The sequence below is a fragment of the Oryzias latipes genome, chromosome 10 (genome assembly GCF_053564925.1).
Source record: "Oryzias latipes strain Hd-rR chromosome 10, Olatipes_Hd-rR_3.1".
NCBI lineage: Eukaryota > Metazoa > Chordata > Actinopteri > Beloniformes > Adrianichthyidae > Oryzias > Oryzias latipes.
Window position 1 is genome coordinate 13,584,146 of NC_136246.1, and position 14,192 is coordinate 13,598,337.

At 43.0% G+C, this 14,192-nt stretch overlaps 1 protein-coding gene and 1 long non-coding RNA gene across 4 annotated transcripts in view; one reads left to right on the forward strand and one right to left on the reverse strand.

The window, feature by feature from the left end:
* The window catches only part of drp2 (dystrophin related protein 2), a 259,938-nt gene that overhangs the window by 159,440 nt on the left and 86,306 nt on the right, over positions 1–14,192 (forward strand). The window lies entirely within an intron of this gene.
* LOC144994857 (uncharacterized) lies at positions 12,543–12,997 on the reverse strand. The gene is made up of 2 exons (XR_013658516.1): positions 12,869–12,997; positions 12,543–12,778 (listed from the first exon to the last, which is right to left on the reverse strand). It is a non-coding gene; the product is annotated as an uncharacterized LOC144994857 (long non-coding RNA).

The window sequence follows — 14,192 nt, forward strand, 5'->3', positions numbered from 1 at the left end:
ACAGAAAAGAACAATTTTGAATCATTTCTAAGGGCAGAGAGTACTGAGGAGGTAGGCATTAAATGTTGACAGATGTGCTTTTTGGTGTTTGGCCTGCAGAACCATCAAACGTCATTAACAATGACACTGAGAATGTGAACAGCAAACAAAACAGGAATACATTGTGGTGTTTGCTATTTCTTAAAGTTTGTTTGATCGGACTAAAGTGAAAGCATAGAGAAAGTCAGACCATATAAGGAATCAAAGATGCGTTAATGAAATGAGCTATCAATACATCGAGGAAAGAAATCAAAATCATCATCTGAAGTGATTTCAACCTGTCTCTGTAGCTTTAAACTGAACTTTAAAGGATGCATTGTAGCAATAATATCCATTTCCGTCGTAATCCATAGACTGTCTCCCTCAAAACAAGAAGTTGGTCAAATAGTTTTTGGACTGGATCTCCAAAAATTGCATCAAGATACTCTGTTTGTTGTTTGTAAGGTCTTGCAAATTGTGTTACTGCCCAACCACAACGAGTGTCTGCCCTTTTTTTTAGATACTTCTGTTAAAATTGCAGCTAAAATCTTCCTTACTATTTTTAGGGAAAAAAGGAGTGCCATTGCAGACACTGATGCACAAATACATAGTAGCGGATGTTGAAGCTGTTTACTGGGTGCACACAAATTGCAAGCAACATTTAAATATGGCTGGCAGCTGTTAAAAGAAGTCATGCTTTTTTTTGCTCTTACCATTAAAATAAAAGTGTGCTTTTCTCTTTATTTCATATGGACAGATGTGAGACAATTGACAAGTTGACAGCGTGGTCTGAATGAAATTGCCTGTCTTTATTTTTCATACATATCTACATTCTGCTGGGTGCAATGCGCTTCACTGCTTCACTTGCAGGACAACTAATGACACATTAATTTGTATTTAGGTATTTTTAAACACTGTTTACTATTACCACGTTATACAAATTATGATAACTGTAACAGTAGTAATTTTTCTAGGTTCAGAACTGTTAACAGAAATCAGTGCTTCTCATTGAAACAGCAGCCAAATGTGAATTATATAAAAACAGCATAAAAACATGTAAATACTCCAGTTGCTGCAGCACATGTAATACAGATCACTACCTCATTTAGATTAAGATCTTTTTTTTTGGAACACAGTGTCCATGTAAACAAAATAAATGAGCTAATTCCAGGTAAACACTAAAAATTCATAAATGAAAGTGTGGTTAATGAAATCAGTTTGATATTTCAAATGCACATATTCAGTAGTTTAAGGTCCACAGAACTGTGGCCATCTCATATGGATAGAGAGAGAAAAAGAGAAAAAACGATAAAAATTTGAGGAGGCAGTTGATATGAATGCTAAACAAAGCGAACAAAAATTCAATGCCCAGTGTCACGGAAAAATCAATTAGAGGCAGCCCTGGTGATGAGAAGCTCTTTAAACCAACAAATACATAAAACATACACATAGCGTAGCAGAGGTGAGAGAGAATCCCAACAATTTCTGACAATGTATGTATCTATAACACAGAAGTGTTCAAAGACGAGGGAAGGAGGAAGTACGTACAGTACGTCTTTCAGGATTTTCTAAGATGATATTACCCAAATTGCAGTCCACAGAGGGCAGTTATTACTGCACGTCAGAGACTGGTGTCTACACGGTTCAACGATAGTTCAAGTTCATTACCAGAAGAAAGTTTAACGAAGGAAACACTCAGATGGTAACCTAAAAGTCCTATAACATCAGAACAGCCTTCATCAGAGTCAGATCACACCATCCATCATTGTTAGAGCAGCAGTGTTTCTTTGTTTGAACTGCTATTAATGTCCCAGAAACCTTCTGGGAGAAGTTCCTTTGGACTCATTAGACGAAACAGATTGTTTTACAGGGACAGTCTATTTTATGTTCACAGATACAAATATTACTAAACATGGAAGAGGGTTCATCAGCTTCTGAGGCTGCTTTGCTGCATCTGATGCAGGTTATTTTGAATCCAAGCAAGAGCCATCCTGAAAGTAGCCTCTTGTGAGCTCTAAAGCCTATGAACCCTGTAAGAGCTGAGAAATTGTGTCTGGAGAACCTCCTGAAACCTTAAAGAAAATAGGACTGTTTGTTGATGATTAGTGGAAATAAACAATTGCTGACTGGTGCTGAAGTCTTGTTGTTAGTCACTGAAATAATTTGATTATAACAAAAGATTGCACAACAACATTTTAAGATAAGTCCAGGCATGTTTCATTAATTATTTCAAACCGTTCTGCTAAACACTGATTTAACGACATTGTCGTATTTTTCAGTAAAATTGCATGTGTTAATGATCAAGGTATTTCAGAAACTATGATGGATTGGTCTCCTCTTCTAAAGTTAGACTATGAAAGTCTTTGACATGAAATTTTCAGATGTTATTCTCTAATGTATAATGAGAAAATCTCCAGACTTCCTGCATAATTTCTCTCTTTTTTATTTGATTGGCATCCGTGTTTGGACAGTTTGGCCCTTAATTGCTAGCTTGACCCTGATGGAGCCTGGAAGTGGGAAGGGGTAAATTAAAAAAAAGATGGTTGTTAAATTGGATAAGACAGTTTCCCCTGCAGTCCTGCTAAATAAGATCACCATGCACGACCTACAGTGGCTGTTTTTATGCATATCTGTCCTCTGCCAACATCAGGCTAAGAGAAAACACACATGAAAACAGTGGGACATCAAAGTAGAGAGAAAAGGAGCTAAGAGGAGGAACCAACAGTTGCTATTAAAAAAATCACACAGGAAAGATGCAGGTAACTGTGATTGGCAGGAACGAACACAGTGCGTGATTGAGAAAAGCCTAGTTGATCAGCTGTGAAGCTGTAAGGAAAAGCGCTGTACACAGAGAATGGTAGGGTTTGATGCCAGCTGCCTGATGGAAATAGACAACAGGTTTTCTGATCGCATTAATTAACTAAGTCTTTGTCTGAGTGAAAATCAAGATGGCTTGTTCTCTGTTCTTTCAACTGTCTCACATGAGCCCTGAAGCTCTGCTGTATTGTGCCTTGACAGAGGCTAATTTAAACCTTGGCTTGATACTGTAGTCCTTATCTCTAAAACATTCTACAGACATGAATCTGTAATGAGAAACTGCAATGCTGAGATATAAATGCTAATACGAACATCTTTGTTGTACTATATTTAAAAAGGGTTAAGCGTAAAATACATAAAAGTTTGAATAATCTCTTTTTTTCTTTCCTTTGGTATGTTTCTTGAGTGGCACTTTGAGATGATACTGGTTATAAGCTACAGTAGTTTTGGGAACTTGGCTTGACTCACATGTACATTGAAGCCCATTAAAAATTTTAATAAAAAACAGACTAATGTATTTCAAGAATTGCATCTAAAAGACTTAACCCTTTAAGCCTTTTTCTTTGAGCTACTATAACTCTTCAACTGCTGACGTAATTAATGCAGCAAATTCTGAAACAGAGAAAAGCAGCTTCACACTAATATGCAATACTTTACAGTAGGGAAATGCTTTCACAACGCAAATTAGTTGATTCTGTTGCATTGAAAAGTAGCTTTGTGCCGAAAATGTAAAGTGTTGCATAACGGCACAAAGCCAATAAGAAAAGCCATGTTTCTCCGCATCAGAATCAACTGATTTACAATGATAACATACACGGTTGAAAATTAACAATATGGCGAAGAGTGTGTACTGTTTAGATGTGACCGGCAACAACTCCAGTCTTAAAGGGTGAAAATGTGTCATTTGGAATGTGGTGCTGATATTTTCATCTCCAATGTTGGCGCAGAATGTCTTATATAAAAATTGTTTGTTCAGATAAGACTGCATATCTGAAAAAAAGATTTTTAACCTTTTTGTTTAAAGTGTTTAGTCATTCAATGTGCAACCAGTATACTGAACCACTGAGTGAGCTCCCTTCTTCAGTTCTCTTTTTCAATTCAGCTGCATGAAAGAACAGACTACAAGAGCCAATGTCAACTTTCTCAAGCTCTGAGAAAAGCATGTATTTAAACTCTGAATAATAGATAAAAATGGAGTATGTGATTCTTTCACATGGCATCGTTTTCAAAGAGATACTTTAGATCTGATACTCTCCTTTTTCCTTGAGGTAAGTATGGATAATTTTGATCTCAGCTACTTTTTGAGTTAAATGGGAGAAATTGACATCAATGAAGTCGATTGATGATTTTCTCCTCAGCAGATAAGACCAGCTGATTGCGTTGATCTGGAATTTTTTCTGAACTCTTCAAAGAGGATTTCTGTTTGTTGCTTGGATGCAAAAACATTTCACTGCTTTTGAAGTAACGGACGCGAAATGTGGTTCAGAAATTCATGTTACATTCAGACCAGTTATGCCTGATTGCAGCCTTATAGAGCAATCCACATGGATGACTCCTGTCTCAGCTCTGCTTCCCAAATGAATGTGATAGTCTGCACTGTGGTGAGAGATGCTGGGACTTGTAAAAATTCAGTCCCCTTTTGTTTTGTTGAGTTATGTTCAAGGTGACCATGTGGTAGGGTCATATGTGCTGTAGGCAGCATCTGAATGCTGTTGAGGCTCATTACTGAATCCTCACTTTCACTTAGAATGGTATTTAGAAGAAATACCAGGTGTAGGTACAGCAGAGCATTTTTTCTAAGCTGTCTTACAATGAAGCTAATTAAATTATTGATCCCAAGGTACCAAAATAAGACATGATCAGAGTGCCACATAGTATAGAGGCCAATCCTTTGGTATGCAGGGAATGCCCACAGGGCTTGGGGTGGGTGAGTCAGTGGCGTGCTATGAATTTATAAGCTGCATTTCTCAGATAGCTGCAGAAGGCCAACTACCCACACTCAACGTCTGTTTGAGGTCAAGAGGAGACCTTTAGAGTCTGTTGGATTCCCTGTCTGTCTTTGTCAGCACTTGGGTGTTTGTCTCCTTTCGTCGCTGTTTCTGCCAGTTGGTGCCCTTTTCATTCAATGTCTGTTTCACTCCCATTCACTTTCCATTCCAGCCTTGGTGCTCCTCCCCCTCATTCTCCTCTTCTGCTGTCACTATGTTTTTTCTTAAACATTTTCCTTTTTCACATACATGTCTTCACAATGTGTTTTTTTGTTTTTCCTAGCACTTTCTTGCATGTCTGATCTTGTTGCAATGCACCCTTGGTGTTTCTGTGTCCCATTTTTCCCATATCTTCAGGAAATTTCCATACAATGCCTTTGAGACTTATGGAGCTTGTGTTACACGTTGATGATAATCCTCAATATCCAAGGTGAATTTAAAACCTTCTGCAGCAGACTTGGGGAAGCCAGGAGCTAGCTATTTAAAAAAAAATGGCAGATGTATGTATGAAAAATGTGTGTGTGCTCCAAATTAGTCAAATTAATTGTGCGTGCATATGGTACTCGTTCATAAGCACTTTGAGCTTTTTTTCTCTTTTGCTGCATATCCAAGAACTATAAATAATAATAATAATTATTATAATGATATAATAATAATAATAATAATAATAATAATAATAATAATAATAATAATAATAATAATAATAATAATAATAATAATAATAATAATAATAATTATTATTATTATTATTATTTTGTTTGTATGCAGTTTGCGGCATATATCTCGGTTTGTGTGGCCGTTAACCCTGTACTACCGGACCTTTAGTTGGTGGTAAAGCTCTTTCAATTACCGTAACTCATAAACCATTTAGGCAACTAATATAATTCCAATGGTTTCCGAAGCTGAGAAAAGCAGTTTAGAGATGGCATCCAACACTTTATAGTAGTAAAGGGTTTTATGCAATTAACAAAATTCCAATGGACTCTGACACTGAAGCAGATTCTTTGTGCTGACATTGCTTTAGCACTATATGTTGTCGTGCAAAGCAGCTTTTCACTAACATTATCCTTTTATTCCAGCCTTGCTGCTCTTTCTTATCGATGAAAATTGGTTTTTCTCTTTGTAAGAGTCTGTTGGAATTACTTTAATTGCATAAACTGTTGAAAAGTTACAGTAAATCAAAGCGTGTGTGTTTTTCCTGTTGCAATGGTTAAAAATATCTCGTCATTTATTACTATAAGCAAAAGCAATGGTCTATTTTTCTATATAACTTCATAACTCCATTCCATATAATTTCACCCTCCATAGGCAGCAAATACGGTATAATTAATTTCTTCTTCTGTTGATTTTACATTTTATAAGCTCTAATAAATGTTCTTCTCTGTCTAACAATTAGCAAAGGTCACACACACAATTCCCTGTCCTCTTTATGTTCAACGCTCCCATTGACGTTGATGACACTGAGTAATGACTGACAAACCACAGAATGAATCTGTGAATAGCAATGAATCAGTTTCAAGACAGTGAGCTTAACATCAAACTCTTTTTCCAGTGATTAAACAAACCAGCGTGGAAGTTGGAGCCCCTGGCAACATTTGATAAAGAACAACTTGGTGTGCATGTGTGTGTGTTTGTACAAGAATAAGTGAGAAGAGCACTGAACTGTGATAGGTTACCAGTCATTTAGCGCTGCACAAATCAGAGTTGGTTGGCACAGATTAGAAACAATAGTGGGCTCAATGTTTTTAAAAAACGTTTTGCTTTTGTGCACAGACTCTGTAACTCTGTCACACTATCCAGAACAAATACGAGACGTTTTCTGAATTGGGATGTCATGTAATGTTTGACATAATACAAGTAGAAATAACCTACATATGTTTGAGGTATGAACACTGTAGGGTAAAATAAATTTACAGTCATAGTGTCTGGCAGTGCAGTTTGAGTGAAGATAAACCTAAAAAAGAACTGCTTTTTATGTTGAGAAACAAGAGAGCGCCTGCAAACGTTTAAATGAGCTGAAAACAGAAAACTAAAATAAACTTACTGTTCATTTGACATTTCTTTGCATGAAAGTTTTTTTTTCATGTTTTTTTAAGCATTTATTATAAACTCATCCAATGCAAGATTTGCTTAAGTTACCTACACCTTTCTTTGATCACACAACTGTTCTAGATGCATTTTGTAAACCTCTTTCTCCTCAACAATAAGTACATATTTTAAGATATTTGTTCATATTTCAGTAAAGAAACAATTTTTTTTTACATTGCTTACTTATTTTATTGGGCATGTCTATAATAGAAAAGACATTGTCAAGCATCTTTTTAGATGGATCTTAATGACGCCTGGAGGGTAAAGCTACAGGTTGGGTGGAAGTCTTTAGTTCTTCTTTTTCATACTGAAAAGCAAATTTGAAGAGCAGTTCTGAGTAAAACAAATTTTGCTTTCCAGCACTCCATGAACAAACTATTATATCATAGTTTCATAAAGCTAAAGGTTCACAGTCCTGTGCTTTACATACAGTGCATTATCACATATTTTTTTTCACCTTTTAATTAAACCTAAACCTTATGCCTTATACTCAGAGTCAAAGAGAAAATGGTTTAATTTGTAGAAATACAAAAGTAAAAGTAACTCAAAAGCTGACAAGTTCTTAGGTTGCAATCCTTAAAAGAAATGAAAGTGTAAAGTGAGAACAGTATGTTAGGTTAAGAGAATGTCTTTAGAGGACAAAAAGGCAAACACTAACAACAATTGTGTCATGGCTACAGAACACTTTTCGAACCCAGATGCTGGAACCCAGAAGAAACACAGCGGGAGGCGAGCGTTGGCGGGTAAGAGTTTTAATACGAGGAGCAGAGAGCAGAACGTGAGCAGGTCCAGATGTCGGTTCCGAACTGAAAGACAGAAGTAAGCGGCGTCACTGGTGGATTTCTCCGTAGGCCGATGTTGACGAGGGTGGAGACACTTGATGAGGCAGAGGCTCGTGGTGGGACCGCAGGAGAGGACAGACTGATGAGAACGGCTGGGAACTGATTCGAGCGACCACTCGTGGTACTGGATTCCTGAGGGTGAGTAGAGAGAGAGACAGGTTTAGTCATAGGCTTGACGTAGCGAAAACGAACAATAGCTTGACTTGAGGACCAACTATGCACCATCAGGGGCAACGGACTGGCGAAGACTGATGATCCTGTGGCTCCTTATGAAGGCGGATGAGGTGATGAGGTAAGTGGTCGCAGGTGTTGAGAATCAGCAGCCAAGCGGAGAGGAGAGGGGGAGGAGGCCGACAGAGGCACCATGTCAGTACCCCCCCTCAACGACCGCCTCCAGGCGGTCAAGGGCGGCGATCAGGGTGGGCACGGTAGAAATCCTCAATGAGAGAGGGGTCCAAAATAAACGAGCGGGGAATCCATGAGCGCTCCTCCGGACCGTAGCCCACCCAGTCGACCAGGAACTGGAATCCACGACCCCTCCGACGGACGTCCAAAATCCGGCTGACGTCATAGGCCGGAGCGCCGTCGATGACCCGGGCGGGCGGTGGGGAAGTGGACGGCGGGCACAGAGGACTGTCCTGGACTGGCTTGATCTGGGAGATGTGAAACGACGGGTGGACCTTCAGGGCTTTGGGCAAACGAAGACGGACACAGGTAGGGTTGATGAGTTTGTCTATGACGTAAGGACCGATGAATCGGGGAGCCAGTTTCTTGGAAGATGCCTGAATGGGGATATTGCGAGTAGAGAGCCAAACCCTCTGACCTGGTTGATAGTCGGGTCCCACCACCCTGCGACGGTTGGCGATCCGGCAGTTGCTCTCCTTGGTGCGGAGGAGAGCGGCCTTCGTCTGAGTCCAGACGCGTTGACAACGCTGGAGGTGATGTTGGACGGAAGGCACTGCCAGATCCAACTCCTGGGATGGAAACAGAGGTGGTGAGTACCCTAGGGCGGCCTCAAAAGGAGAGATCCCGGTGGCAGATGAAGGATGAGTGTTATGGGCGTACTCTATCCATACCAGGAAGGTGGACCAGTCCTTTTCATTCTGTGCCGCCAGACAGCGAAGAGCTGCCTCCAGCTCCTGGTTCGCTCTCTCCGCTTGACCGTTCGACTGGGGATGATAGCCTGACGAGAGACTGACCGTGGCCCCCAAGGCCGAGCAGAAGGCCTTCCACACTTGTGACGTGAATTGGGGGCCGCGGTCGGAGACAATGTCCATAGGGATGCCATGGTGGCGAAAAACATGGTTGACCATCAGGTCAGCAGTCACAGTGGCCGTGGGGAGTTGAGGAAGGGGAATGAAGTGAGCCATTTTCGAAAAACGATCAATAACAGTGAGGACGGTAGTGTTACCGTGTGACGGGGGAAGACCTGTGACGAAATCCATGGCCAGATGGGACCAGGGCCGATCGGGAGTGGAGAGTGGATGAAGCAGACCTGCCGGAGCTGAGGATGAAGATTTCGATCGGGCGCACGTGGAGCAGGCTGCGACATAATCTCGCACGTCCTTTTCCATGGCAGGCCAATGGAACCTTTTGCGGATGAGGTTAAGAGTCCGGTGAACCCCCCCATGGCAAGCCAAGCGGGATGCATGCCCCCAGGTGATGACCTCGGACCGGAGATCAGCTGGGACGAACAAGGTACCCCTGGGGACAGGAGGGTGGTCAGCATTGTCTCTCAGGGCTTGGAGTACCTTGTTCTCGATGTCCCACGTGAGGGTTCCGATGACGCAGGTGGAAGGAAGGATGGTGGCCGGGGCGCGTTCTGATGGACTGTACTTTCGGGACAGGGCGTCAGGCTTGATATTTCGGGATCCGGGTCTGTAGGTGATTACAAAATTGAAGCGGTCAAAAAAAAGACACCAACGAGCTTGCCTGGAGTTGAGTCGTTTGGCTGAGCGGAGATAGGCCAGGTTCTTGTGGTCTGTCCACACGATGAATGGCTGTTCTGCTCCCTCCAACCAGTGACGCCATTCCTCCAATGCCAGCTTGATGGCAAGTAGTTCCCGGTTGCCGACATCATAGTTTCTTTCTGCTGGTGATAGTTTTCGTGAAAAATAAGCACAAGGTTTTAATTTGTCAGTTGAGGCCTCTTTTTGGGAGAGGACGGCACCCACACCGGTATCAGAAGCGTCCACCTCGACAATGAATTGACGAGATGGGTCAGGTTGGATGAGGATGGGTGCGGATACGAAAAGGTCCTTCAGTTTATCGAAGGCTTGTTGGGCTTCAGTAGACCAGGCAAAGGGATGAGTAGTGGAAGTAAGGCGTGTGAGAGGAGAAGCGATGCTGCTGTAATTCCTGATAAATCGCCTATAAAAGTTGGCGAAGCCTAAGAACTGCTGAAGTTTTTTCCGTGTGTCTGGAGGTGCCCAGTTGGCGACGGCCTCTATCTTAGAGGGGTCAGGTCGGATGCAACCTGCCTCGATGACGTAGCCGAGAAACTGAACGGTTGGAACATGAAATTCGCATTTCTCGAATTTTACATAGAGTTGGTTTTCCAAAAGTCTCTCAAGCACGAGACGTACGTGATGTTCATGCTGGGCCTGATCATGGGAATAGATGAGAATGTCATCGAGGTAGACGAAGATGAAGCGATTAAGGAAGTCACGGAGAATGTCGTTGACCAACCGCTGGAAGACTGCAGGGGCGTTGGTGAGGCCAAAGGGCATGACCAAATATTCATAGTGCCCTAAGGGGGTTTTAAATGCAGTCTTCCATTCGTCGCCTTCCTTGATACGAACCAGATGGTACGCATTGCGGAGGTCTAATTTCGTGAAGATACGGGCTTGTTGAAGAGAGTCAAAAACAGACGTGATTAAAGGCAAGGAATATTTATCTTTGACGGTGATCTGATTTAGTTCGCGGTAGTCGATGCAAGGCCTGAGTGTCTTATCTTTCTTAGCCACGAAGAAAAAACCAGCCCCCACAGGGGAGGAAGAGGGTCGTATGTGACCTAACGAGAGCGCTTCCTGGATGTACTGTTCCATGGCGCTTCTTTCGGGACCGGACAAGTTGAACAGCCGCCCCTTAGGTAAAGGAGCGCCAGGAAGGAGAGTAATGGCGCAATCGTAAGGTCTATGCGGGGGAAGAGCGCTAGCCTTAGATTTGCTGAAAACTGCTTTTAAGTCGTGATAACAAGACGGAATGGAAACCAGATCTACAGAGGCGGGACTCTCGGTATCTATGGGGGGAACACGGGGAACAGCGGACAGTAAACAGTTTGCAAGGCAATAAGGACTCCACTGAGTGACAGATCCCTGAGCCCAGTTAAATTGGGGATTATGTAATCTGAGCCAGGTGAACCCTAACACTATGGGGGTATGGGCGGACTGGGTGATGTAAAACTGAATTGATTCCCTATGGTTACCTGACGTGACGAGGAGAATGGGCTTGGTGCGATGGGTAATACGGGACAGGTGTTGTCCCCCGAGGCCCGAGGCTTCAATGGGGTTTTCTAGGGGCTCTGTGGGGATAGACAAGTGGTCAACTACACGAAAGTCAATTAAGCTCTGTTCCGCCCCAGAATCTACGAGGGCCCTGAGATCATGAACTTGGCGATCGAGGCATAACTTGACAGGTAAATACATGAATTCTTTACCAGAATCTGTGGCAGATAACTCCCCTCGCGGCCTGTCGTCTAGCGAGGGGCTGGGAAGTTTAAACGAACTGGGCATCCCGAGACTAGATGGCCTTTAGCCCCGCAGTAAAAACAGGCTCCAGCTTCGCGTCTTTTGCGCCGTTCCTCTTCTGACAGCCTTGAGTGGCCGATCTGCATGGGTTCCTCCATAGTCTTGGAGGGGACAGGACACTCAGCAGCATACAGGCCTGGATCGATCGGTGGAGCGTGGATGGACTTAGTCGGGGGACGTGGAGCCGGATGACCTCGTTCTTTTTGGCGCTCACGTATCCTAACGTCCGACCGGAGAGCGGCGGACACTAACTCCTCAAAGGATCGTGCTTCCGGTTGAGAACAAAGGTGGTCTTTAATTTGTTCATTCAAGGACTGGTAAAAAACGCCTTTGAGGGCCAGATCGGGCCAGCCAGCTTCAACCGCTAGAATGCGGAAATCGATGACGTGATCGCTAACAGCACGGTTCCGCTGTTTGAGTGCGAGCAGCCGCCGGGTTGCCTCTTCCTGTTTACGAGGTTGGTCGAATATCAGGCGGAATTCGCCGAGGAATCGCTCGTAAGACAGGTGAGAGATGGGATTGGCAGAGAGAAAAGCTTGGGCCCACTGGAGAGCTTTACTTCGTAGAGAATTAATGATAAGGGTGATCTTACTGTGGTCGGACTGGTAGAATCGGGGAGCTTGTTGACATATTAACTGGCACTGCAGCAAAAATCCTCCGCAGGCTTCCACCTCCCCGAAGAAAGGTTCCGGTTGGAGTCGGATGTTTTCGGTTGCGGACGGCACTCCGGAAGCGGAAGGAGCTGGGACGACAGGAGTATTGACTGTGGCAGGTGAAACCTGGGAAAACTGGCTGGTTAGTTCATGTAAGGTCTGGGTCATACCATCGAGGCGATGAAAGAGATCCTGCTGGGCAGCCGCCATTTGCGACAGAGCGTCCGCTTGACGTCCCAGCATAATGCCTTGTTGGGAAACGGCTAATCTGAGTCCTTCTGGGTCAGCTGGGTTGGGATTATGGCCAGTCCGTTCTGTCATGGCTACAGAACACTTTTCGAACCCAGATGCTGGAACCCAGAAGAAACACAGCGGGAGGCGAGCGTTGGCGGGTAAGAGTTTTAATACGAGGAGCAGAGAGCAGAACGTGAGCAGGTCCAGATGTCGGTTCCGAACTGAAAGACAGAAGTAAGCGGCGTCACTGGTGGATTTCTCCGTAGGCCGATGTTGACGAGGGTGGAGACACTTGATGAGGCAGAGGCTCGTGGTGGGACCGCAGGAGAGGACAGACTGATGAGAACGGCTGGGAACTGATTCGAGCGACCACTCGTGGTACTGGATTCCTGAGGGTGAGTAGAGAGAGAGACAGGTTTAGTCATAGGCTTGACGTAGCGAAAACGAACAATAGCTTGACTTGAGGACCAACTATGCACCATCAGGGGCAACGGACTGGCGAAGACTGATGATCCTGTGGCTCCTTATGAAGGCGGATGAGGTGATGAGGTAAGTGGTCGCAGGTGTTGAGAATCAGCAGCCAAGCGGAGAGGAGAGGGGGAGGAGGCCGACAGAGGCACCATGTCAAATTGCATTTGCAGTGAAGCTGTTATAGATTAAACAAAAATGAAAGACAATACCAGAGCGGTTCCATATAAAATAATTTTCTCAGTGCAATTGAACTGTTTGATGGTCATTTCTCAGGGACTGTTCCACCATCAATAACTGACCAACAGCTCATTGATCTGTTCGTGGATTACTCCGACCGATGACTATTCAGTGATCAGCACTGTCATCTTGAATCACCCATTCTTTGGTTTCAAAACCCAAACTTGAACACAAAAACGTTGAGTTTTATTATGAAGGATCTGAATATTCAAAATGCCTGTTTTGTAATTTTTCTAAACTGTATTGGCAAAGTCTGCCTTTCATTAGCTGCTCATTGTGCTTGCATTAATGTGCATGACCTAATCAATTGTCCTTGATCCTTAAAGGATTTATTCCAAAACAAGATTTCACACATTTGCCTGCACTCCTCAGTCCGGTATTATGTCAAAACCCTGTAGATATACAAGATGGAAAAAATACCCACAATGTTTTGAACTGTTTCATACACTCCCATGCACTTAAACAATAAAACTGCAGCTCCACTGTTCGTCCCCACTCTTGCATAAACAGAAACACACAGCTTCTGATTGACAGCAACTGCAATTCAGACACACACAACCATCTGCAGTGCTCTACATCACTGCTCCGCTGTAGAAGTCCCACACAAAGCATAAAGCACTCAGCGTCAGCAGCGTTTCCTTGTGCTTCCCATTTGTCATCTTTTATTATTTCCAAGTGTATCTTCTTTCCTCAACACTCATTTATTATCTGCTTCTGGGCTGTGTAAAAGAAAAAGAAATAGAAATCTTCCTTTATGTTAGTCTGTGCACTCTCCTACCTTTCTTTGTAGCGCAATGCAAGCACACTGATAATGTCTTCAGCCATTTATTTTTCAGAGTAAAGAATTGTTCCCCAAATTGCAAGACTTTAGTCAGACAGGTACATTCTATAGACATAGTTTTAAAAGTTTGAGAGGCTTTTCATTATAATTTGCGATAGCGAACAATGGAGACTAAACTGTTATAGTTCAAAATTAAACAAATTTCTTCTTATCATTGAAGCCTAATGCAGTTTTACTTTTAAATTTTTACTGTATTCTTTAAAAAACTTAATAATTTGTTCTCCCATGGGATGGGAAGTTGTTACACTTGTTCC